At 31.8% G+C, this 10,593-nt stretch overlaps 1 long non-coding RNA gene across 2 annotated transcripts; it reads left to right on the top strand.

Moving 5' to 3' along the window:
- The first annotated feature begins 835 nt into the window (after positions 1-835).
- LOC107003645 lies at positions 836-7,363 on the top strand. 2 transcript variants are annotated; one of them, XR_001454687.2, is made up of 3 exons: positions 836-995; positions 1,207-1,379; positions 6,152-7,363. It is a non-coding gene; the product is annotated as an uncharacterized LOC107003645 (long non-coding RNA). The 2 variants fall into 2 exon arrangements; XR_003575370.1 differs by having other exon boundaries at positions 6,094-7,363.
- The last annotated feature ends 3,230 nt before the right edge of the window (positions 7,364-10,593 follow it).

Raw genomic sequence — 10,593 nt, 5'->3', positions numbered from 1 at the left:
ATTTTTTTTAATTATAATAATAGTTAATAAAGATGTCGGTGACAACAAAAGGTAATGTATTTTCTTAAAAGGTATAAATGAAGAATGGATGGAGAACGATCGGAGAACAGTTTTTTCGTAGATCTTCCTCAAGCATCAAACAATCAATTCAGAATTGACATGGATAAGTTAGCTATTCATTTTTTCAGAGGCCATACATATGGTTTTCGTTGTAAATCTAGCAAAACTACGATTTATATACATGCATGACTAAGTAAATCAATTGTTATTGAATAATGATATTTGTGTTGTAAGGTGATCAAAAGAATCGTTCGTTAATTCTATTAATAATAGATCAATGCTAGATTATGAAAATTATTATTTATTATGAATTATTTAGCGATGAAATGCATAGTTAGTTTTTTTATTTTTTATTTTAAAAAATCTTAGAGCTGCCTAACCTGCTGACATCCTGGTGAAGAGAGTCATTTTTTGTGTTACATCTTCGAATTCGAGAGAGGACTTTCCTCTTATCTTTCAAATTAAAGATATTGAAGTGATCGAGAGAAAGTAAGAAACAAAAAATATGACTTAACGTGACAACCTATATATTGACTTAATTGACAATAAATAGCCTATTTTAATTTTTTTAGCAAAACGTTTTTTTAAAAAAAATCATCTAACACTAAATAGCCACATTTTTTGGGTTAATATTGAGTTGATGGTTCGTTTTATCGATTGTTAAAGTTGTATAGAATAAGGCCAACGGCCCAAAAAAATTAAAAGAATCAATACAAAAATCAAACAATTATGTGGCCCATTTCTTTCCCACCCTAGTCTCTTTATAACGATCACTTTTATATTCTCTAGGGTTTCTCAATTGAGCTTGCTCTCCAAACATATTGCTCATGTCGCCGCTTGGGACTTTCTCCAACTTTGACCTTCCTTTTTCTGTTGCATTGGATTATCAATCCTTTTGTCTTCTTGTTCTCTAATCCTCTTCTCAACTCACAAAGGTAAGCTTCAATTGTTCCTTCCTCCGGTCTACCTTCTAACTTTTATTCTACTGCATACGAGGGTTTCGATGAATGTTTGGATTTTTCAAGGAGATTTTGATAGAGATGTCGAGTTAATGAGTTGCGAACCCAAATCCACTTAATCTCCTTTATTTATTTCGGTGTTCCTCTTGTTCCCAACCCTCTCTAACTTTCTTTTTTCCAACTAAAGTTTTAGTAGAAATATCAAGATGCTCCCGTTCTCCTTTCAAATAAAAGAAGATTTGGACATCACAACTGAAAGGACATGTGATGGGCAAAAACTGAAGGAGTTCCTTTCTAGGAACAGTTTTTCTAGTCTCCATGTGACTTTCAAGCTCTTGTTTTTTACCGTTGCAACTTTTTGTAAGTAACTTAAATCTTACCGTTATATAAGCCCTGAAGTGATTTACATATATGTGAGACATTCTAATGTTTAATATTGTTGTGCATTTGGTCCTATTTGGTTGATCTCATGTGTTCTTGTTTTCTTTGTTTTGATTGTGAGCATAGGTATCCTTGATTTATCTTAATTAATTATCCCCATGCATGTTCCAATTAACTGTTGAAAGTGTTGGGGTTTAGCAAGTGTGAATGGGAAAAGAAAAGAGAGAATATGAAAAGTGAGGGAACTATTTTGGAGGGAAAATGAAAATTCATTTGCAAAGTGCAAATGAAAAGTCATTTCTCCCATATCGGCAAAGAAAGGAAAATTGTTGTCCTTATATAAGGAAACACTTCCATTACTTCTTAAAGAGCTAAGAAGAAGATGCTCCCTCGCGCCGCCGTCGTCGTCGCTCACTCGGCCTCAGATTTGGATTTGGATTTGGATTTGGCAAATGATGTGATTGATTGATAAATTTTTTGGACAAATTTTATTTAATCAGTTTTTGTTAAATTAAATAAATCCTGTTAATATTATCTCTTATAAATTTGCGGGTAACGGTAATATTTCGAAAAGTTGTTACTCTTTTCGAAAATTCGTTACTTTCCAAAAAGTCGCTATTTTCCTAACAGACACATTTTTCCGAAAAGTTGTTATTTTTTCCAAAAGACACAACTTTCTGGATAAAACGGGTCTGAACAGATTTCTCTGAACAGACACGTTTTTTGCTGAAAATGGCTATAAAAGGAAGTCAATTTTCGATTTTTCAAACACTGAAATTTTCTTTCTCTGCATATATTTTTCTCTCAAATAAATCAAAGTGTCGATCGACTAAGTCTGTGTAACTTGTTCCTGTTCGGAAGTTCGCTGAAGTTAAAGGAGTTTGAGGTACCGCTATAGACAGGTTTAATCCGTTTTATCTTGGGAGAAATTAATCCATAACCTCGGGTACAGTGAGGGGATTAAATTTCTTAAGGAGACACAGTAATTTTTGTGGACTCGAATTATTTTGTATTTTTTCCTGCTTCATCTTAATTCTATTTCTGTTTATTGGTTAACCTTATAAATACAGGTTAATATAACAGAAAGTTACTCCATTGACTTAGCCTTGATGTTTGTACAATTCATTTCCAAATTTTTCTACCAATTGATTTATCTTCCTGTATACATGTTTAAATATTCTTGAGTGTTCACCATTTATTCTTGAATCTCCTTTTATATATCCCCTGCTTGTTCTCAAGAAACTTCTCATGTTGTTTTATTATCTTTGTTAATATCAATGAATCTATTTCTACTATCACTTTTTTTATGTCATTTCTTCTGTGGTACCTCAGTGCATAAAATATAGCTCTTGTCTCAGCCTCCGTATTAGTTCTTATGCCAATCATGCTAGCTTCAGCATATATTAAATTTCCTTCATGATTTATCACATAAAAATTGTATGCATTTTTCTTTGAATTTATGTACTTGCACTAATCGTGTTGTGCTTCATCGCGTTCATGCATTGATATTTTTTACATGACTGTATGAGAGTGTAGTCTTGACCTGTATCCTTTTATTCTTTTCAAGATGTCTTCCCAATTTCTTGGTATGTCAATTCAAGAATATAGTATCTTGATAAGATGAAACACAGTTCCTGGACATTGTTCTTGTCATTTATATTATGACATGCCCTTGTTATGTCTTTTTAGCATTCCTCCAGAATTTCATCTCCCACATTAGAATTCTGGAACTGTACGTTTGATATAGGAATTTATTATTTGTTGCAAGTTCCCTTCCATGCCTATTTTGCACATTTAGCAAACTGTCCTATGGGAGTTGTTAGAAATAAATGATTCATAATCTCTTCTTGTGCCGTAGACTCACAACAATAGCATTTGAAGCTAAAATTGATCCTCATTCTTATTAAACCATCGTCTTTTGCAATTTTCCCTTTCCAACATTCCCATAAAAGAAAGTTCATTTTGGAAGGTATACCTAAATAGTCACATTTCATTTTTTTAGAAAGTGAGTTTTTCGTGATTTTCTCACATTTTATTTTTATTATTCTTCTTTTCTTCTCCTTATAATTTGTCAACCATATATTTCATTATCAAACCAAAATTGGTTGCACAAAAATAGAGCAAAAGCTACTTTATATTTTTTTCTAAAAAAAATACGATATGCTATATATCTCCTCCCTTTATTTTTCTTCTTCTTTTTAGTTTTAGAATTTTTATCTTCTTCCCCAAAATATCTCTATTAGATACCTATCACAACAGTAACTCCATTAGAGATCTATCACAACCTTTCTATATATTGAATGTCCATGTTATTTTTAAAAAATTGAGGATTTTTATATTCTTTTTGGATGTAAGATTTTTTTTAAAAAAAACTATCGTATTTCTTTACAGCGTTTTCTTCCCTCAATTTTATTTAGACTAAAACTCATGCATCTAAAATTCAAAGTAATCATCATCATAATGGTGAAATCCCATATATTAAAAAAGTGTCAAGTGAAAAGGTATACTATGTAGATAGGTGATTTTTTTTATGTATATACAATAATTTATTTAATTCCTAAACTTACTCGTATATTTATCTTCTTTTTTTATATATATATTTAGCACCCCTTAAAGCATTTTAATTAACGTATAATCTTAAGTTGATACTTACAAAGAAAATAAAATTAGACGAATAAACCTCACCCTACATAAACCATTTGAAACTTTCATCTCCATTTTTAACTTGTAGAAAAAAATTCGAGAACTTTTTTTTGACAAAACAAAATTTTGAAAAAATACGACTGTCTAAAAGTATTTTTTTTTCTTGTCCTAAAGGGATCAAAAAAGACTCTTTTATTGTCCATTTTCAAAAATTGATGGAAGATTTAATGATGAATGGAAAAGAAGCATTGGTGGTTTCACCACTTGGTGAAATCTCAGAACTAAAAAAAGTCAATTTCTTGAATTGGATTATTTTGTAATTGAAAGTCCAAAATTGAAGCATCCTTCAATTCCCTTTTCATTCAAATCTGACTAAAGATTTGAAGTCTTCTTTGATGGTTGTAATGAATGGGGGCATCAACAAAATAAATGGAAGAAATAAATTGAAATGGTGGAGTATATACATCACCATGTGTCAAAAGTTATGTAAATTTGTGAATCAATCATGATTTAAATTTATAGAGTCCACAAAGATAAATACTTGATTCTAGGGTTGGTAGAAAGGTATGGACTCTATAAATTGAACTCATGATTGATTCACAAATTCTAGCAACTTTCCATACAAGGTGATGGAATGTCTCCATTGTTCAACTCATGTGTTTCATTTCTTTTGTTGATCCCTCCATCCATTACATCGATTAAAGAAGACTTTTAATGTCCAGTCGGATTTGAATGGAAAAGAAATTGCAAAATACTTTATTTTGGACCTTCAAGCAATGAAATAATGAAGTTCAGCAAAGGGCTTTTATTAGTTTTGGGATTCCACCAAGTCGTGAAATTATCAAAACTTCTCTTACATCCAGCATTGGATTTTCCATCGACTCTTATAAATGGACAATCAAAGAGTGAATTGTGATTCTTTTAGGACAAAAATTATAGTCTTCTAGAGAGTGTGTGTGTTTTTTCAAAACATAATTTTGACTAACTTTTGTCAAAAAGTTTCTCAATAAGAATGACAGTTGTAAATGGTTTATGCAAAGTGAGCTTTACTTGCCTAGAACTTGTTTTTCATTGTTTTGAGTATTAACTTAAGCTACCTTGACTAAATTGAGGGACTAATTTTCTAAGGGGTGTCACAAAAATTTTAAAAAGTACATATACAAGTAAAATTTGGGATTTCACCTACTCTTAGAAAGAACACTATTTTAGTTTAGTTAGATAGTTATCTCAATCGTAAGACCTTTATGAGTAAGTTTATCAAAGGCCGGGAAAATTTATTGCCAAGAGGGAACCATTTGCTTCTAGTCCTACCTACCCTATGTATTCGAGGGAGAGGTTGGAACTTTAAAAAAAAAAAAAATAGGTTCCACACATATGAAACAGACATATGAAACAGACAGAAGGTATGTGACAAACAATTTTTTGAAGAGCGAATTCGATCCAATAATCATCTAAGAGAGATCCAGTGTGATTCATCACTTATCCTATTAAGGGACAAGTGAAACGATCAAGTATAGATTTCCTATGCTCATATAAACCGCCGAGGTCGGACAATACATATATCTTAATTAATGATCCAACCATATGCTTGACCAGATATCATTTGTCCACAAATAAAACAAAACAAGGTTCTTTTTTTTAGTACTAGTACATGAGGCCTCGAATTTCCACGTTTCAACGTGCATTATGTGTTGTGATCTATAATGACTTCATAGGGGCCTATGGCTTAGACGTGGCAAAATTTGACTACTCCACTTGATATTATTGGGCCATGTAAAATGTAGGAGAGTTTTATATGGGATCCAGGCCCAATTAGCTAATGTTAAGAAGGCCTAGGGACCAGAGAGAACGGTTATGCAAATTATGTCGAATTTTTGGCTTTCTGTTATCCCTCATCCTCTTTCTCTATCTAATATCTCATCTACTTTTAGTTACCTTCTTCTATGTTAATCTATCTGTAATTAGTGTGTTATTACTTTGTTGTGTGTATTATACGTCGTAATTTGTATTCAACAATAACAACATATTTCATTGGTGCTTTCATTGAGAGGTCTTCAATGGAGAACCAAATATTTCAAACTATTGATTGTTCAATTGAAGTTGTGAAGGATTCATGGTCAAAGGATATTGCTGAGATTCTATGTATGTTACAAGAGGTTGTAGGGAAATTATCTCGAACCACACCTCAATTTTCCCTTGAGTCATGTTCATCCATGGAAGTAGATTTCGTGGAAATATCCAGATTCAACTTCGATGATCCTGCAACACGGTTCAGGTAGAACAATATTTCACTCACTGTAACATTCGTTTAGATAAAAAAATTGTCATTGGAGTCTTTATATTTGGATGTGGATGCTTTGAATTGGTATTGCTGGTTATTTCGAAACAAGCAACTTGCCGATTTGGATTATTTTGTAGCAAAATTGTTCATGCGATTCTGAACTCGGACTCAAGAAACACCTGATAGGCGTTTAGCCTTTCTCCGGCAACTTACCACAATAGACTGTTGTTCGGAAGGAACTGCAACTATTCCTTCATGGAATACCATGGCCAACTCTTCCTCGCCTCAATATTGGAATGTAGGCTATGACTACAACAACCAAACATTTGCCCAAAATGTTGAATAAGACAACGGAAAATGTTGTGAATGTTGAAGCAATGTGTCAAATGCCAGATGCTATGAAACCAAAAGGTGACTACAAGGATATACCATCACAAATTAAAATTGAGGGTGCTGAAATTTGGCTAACTCGAGCAAAACAGGAGGACTGTTATTCTAAGGAGATACCTTCCTCTAGTTCCGATAATGACATATAAAAATGTCCAAGGAGGCATGCCATTGCAGATCACAGAAACCGGTGCTAAAGTTACAGTAAACAAGGCGTACAAGTTGTTTGGTATTTATTATCATAAAGTCCGGCAACAATTAGTTGACAATAAAGTGGTCGACTCACTCTGGAAAAGAAGTGACCCTTTGATTTTAGATGGAACCAGATTGATGCACAACCACATATTTATAAATTTTCATTTGATCCCGGTGAGTCTATTTCTCATTTATGTTCAAGGGCATGATATACATTTTGATATATCACGTTACTTGTCGATTGAATTGTATTCTAGTGTATTTGTTCTTGATAGTACTACAAAAGGCGGAAAATTGTTGACTGAAATGGCAGTATAAAACTGGGTGGACAAACTGGTCAACCTCGACTGCCACGACCACTTCCAAAACAATCTTTCAAGGCTTTACTATTGGAATTTTCTAGCGCAACTTGAGCAATCTGTTGAAATAGCAAATGAATTCGACTTGCTTGTTATAATTGATGGTGTTGATACCAAGATAAATGCTTGTCTTGTCGTTGCAAACTTCAGTAGTCATCATTATTTCAAGGAGGATAAATTTAGCCTCAATGGGTCTAAGCATGTTAGGCAGTATTGTCTGTATCATATTCCCAGTGCTTTTGGAGCTTCTTTTGATTCAAGCAGTACTCTTGATGACATTATTTTGGTCAAAGTTTAGAATAACGGAGTCAATTCTGGAATTAGAAAAGCTGCCAACAAAATCACGATATTGTTCGTAATGGCTTTCACCTGTCGCAACCAAGGAATTTATAATACTCCAAGTAGCTTGATGAAGTTTCTTGATATGAACCTTGAGGACAAGGTTCTTTTCGGGGGCAGAAGTATAGTTGTGATCCAGGATGACTTCCTAGGGGCCTATGGTCTATACGTGGCAAATATGACTGATCCACTTGATATTATTAGATCGAGTAAAATATTAGAGAGTTTTATATGGGATCCAGGTTCAATTAGCTATTGTTAAGAAGGTCTAGGGATCAGAAAGAACGGTTATGAAAATTATGTCGAAGCTTTGGCTTTCAGTTATTTCTCATCCCCTTTCTCGGTTCTAGTATATCATCTCATTCTAGCTACCTTTTTCTATGTTAATTTATCTGTAATTAGTGTCTTATTACTTTGTTATGTATATTATATGTTGTAATTTGTATTCAACGATAACTATATATATCAGTGCTTATTGGAATTCGGGTTTGTTTCATTATGTCAACAAGTTCCACCACCAACTCTACCTAAGAAATTTAAGTCAATATTCTTAGAACTAATTTCATTACTTAGGCTTCAAATCCTCAAAAAGATTCTAAATCTGAGACAAATCTCACTGTTCAGATTCACATGTTGGGATTGATGAAATAGCCGAAATTCTATTCTAACACTCGAAACTCTAAAAGATCTTAAAATTACGTTCTTAATAACTTAGTCATTCAAACTCAAATCTTACCAAATTCTCAAGTTTTAACTCAAAGTTTAAGGACCAACTTTTCAAACTCAATCAAAGAAGACTCGGGGTCAATCATGAAGGGAAAAATGGTAAATTCATGAAACTTTTCTAAAATGACTGACTGGATCATTACGAATCTAGTCGGAAATCTCAAATCACTATTCAAAAAGTTTTCTTACACAGTTCATTAATTATTGATCTACCCATAACAACGGGAAGGTGTTACAATTTCACTGCATTAATTCTATTAATTGATGTTTAGTATTAAATCTTGAAAAAATAATTTGAAGAATAAATAATTAATGTTATGAATAAAACTCAAAAATTAATAATCTTTTCTTGATATCTTGGAAGTGATATGTAAAACTAAAAATTTATTTTTAAAACAGTAGACAAGTAAAAAAGCAAACAAAGAGATCAATAATGCTTTCTTTTTTCAAGGTGTTTATCCATGAAATTTTTTATCTTTTTTTCCATGTTCATCTTTAGAAATTGTGTTTGGTCATAAAATTTTGAACTTCAGAATTTTCAAAAAAATTTAAAAAAATAACAAAAGGTTATTAGCATTCTTTTTTATATTCAAAAGTACTCACAAAAAGTTTTAAAAAATAACTTCAATTTATATTTCATAACTCAATACAATTCAATTTTTAGAAATTATTTTTACTATAAAAGAAAAATTATTTTCTTAAATTTTTACAATAAATTATGATCAAACGCCTATAAGATGGGCCTAGGCTGATTGTAGCAACTAGCTAAGCCTAATGTGTGGGGGTAGATAATGCATGTAATTATTAGTGCAATATGCAGATATCTCTTGATCAACCTATGTTTCCTTTTCGAAATCAGAAAATATACATTTTAAAAATTGTGATATTAATAAGAATAAATTTTATGTTTAGCAAATAAAAAATCATATTAGAGCTCTATAGTTACAGTTTTGCTATTTCTGCTTCATAACAAACATATATCTGTAAGAGTTAGTGTTTCAATTAATTTTGAAACAAATTCATCCGTTTTGAATTAACAAAATACATGAATGTGAGTTGTAACATTCATTTACTTTAATTCTATGTTATAAACATTTGCAAGAAGTTTTTTTTTAATTCTACGTTATGGATTTTTGAAAGATAAGTTTTTTGTTTTCAATTCATGAACCTAATAAATTCTATAAATAAAAAATCTTTTTCTTGCAAAACTTTTTATCCTATAAATTGAGTTTCTTTTGGTTGAAAAAGATAAGTATTCAAACAAAAGTACTTTCCCTTGAAAACGCTTGTGAGACATTGATCAAAAGGTGAAATCACCAATTCAAGAATAGAAGAGCAACATTCTTGAATGCTACTTGTTTTGTGGCTTAGTTGAATCCCGAAGATAGAGTTGTTATTTATTCTTCCGATTGCTCGTGGGAGAGACTCCAACTATCTTCAAGAAACGTATTAACGTGCCTCTAAGCCAAGCAAGTTTATTTTGTATTCCTTGTAATTTTATCATTCTTGTTCATTTGTTCTAACAATTTGAAGATAGTTGTCTCTATGGCATCCACATCAATAACGAACAGTGTTCCATCTTTGCCTAATCCTAATTTTAAAATATTTGATGGCAAAGACTTTTCTAGATGGCGTGAAAAGATGAAATTCTTTTTAAGACGATTAAAGTTAGCGTATGTTCTTGAGAAACCTTGTCCTGAGGCTCCTAGTTCTGAGGTAGCAACGGACGAGGCTACTTTAATTAAAGAACAAATTGCCAAATGACAAGATGATGATTACTTATGCAAGAATTATATTCTTGGAGGAATGTCCAATAAATATTATGATCAATATTATATTTAATGTAAATTTGCTAAGGAGATTTGGGATACTCTTAAAGTTATTCATTTAGCAGAAGAGGCGAGTGCAAAGAAATTTCTTGTTTCAAATTATATGGAGTTCAAAATGGTTGATAACAAGTCAATCACTGAACAAGTACAAGAATTTCAACTTATTAGCTAATAAAATTGTTATAACTGAAATTGCTCTTGATGAAAATTTTCATGTTGTGATTGTCTCAAAACTTCCTCCATCTTGAAAAAAGTATAGAAACAAACTCTTACACAAGAAGGAAGATTTGAATCTTGAACAATTATTGCAAAACTTGCAAATTGAACAAAAGACACGATACCGCGACAATAACATCTTGAGGGAGCCCATCATGAAAGCTCATGTTGTTGAAGAAAAGATCAAGAAGGAACCTGCCAATAATAAATTTTTGAAG

The sequence above is a fragment of the Solanum pennellii genome, chromosome 1 (genome assembly GCF_001406875.1).
Source record: "Solanum pennellii chromosome 1, SPENNV200".
Lineage (NCBI taxonomy): Eukaryota > Viridiplantae > Streptophyta > Magnoliopsida > Solanales > Solanaceae > Solanum > Solanum pennellii.
The sequence above is the reverse complement of the archived record's forward strand: the minus strand, read 5'-3'. Positions and strand labels throughout refer to the sequence as shown.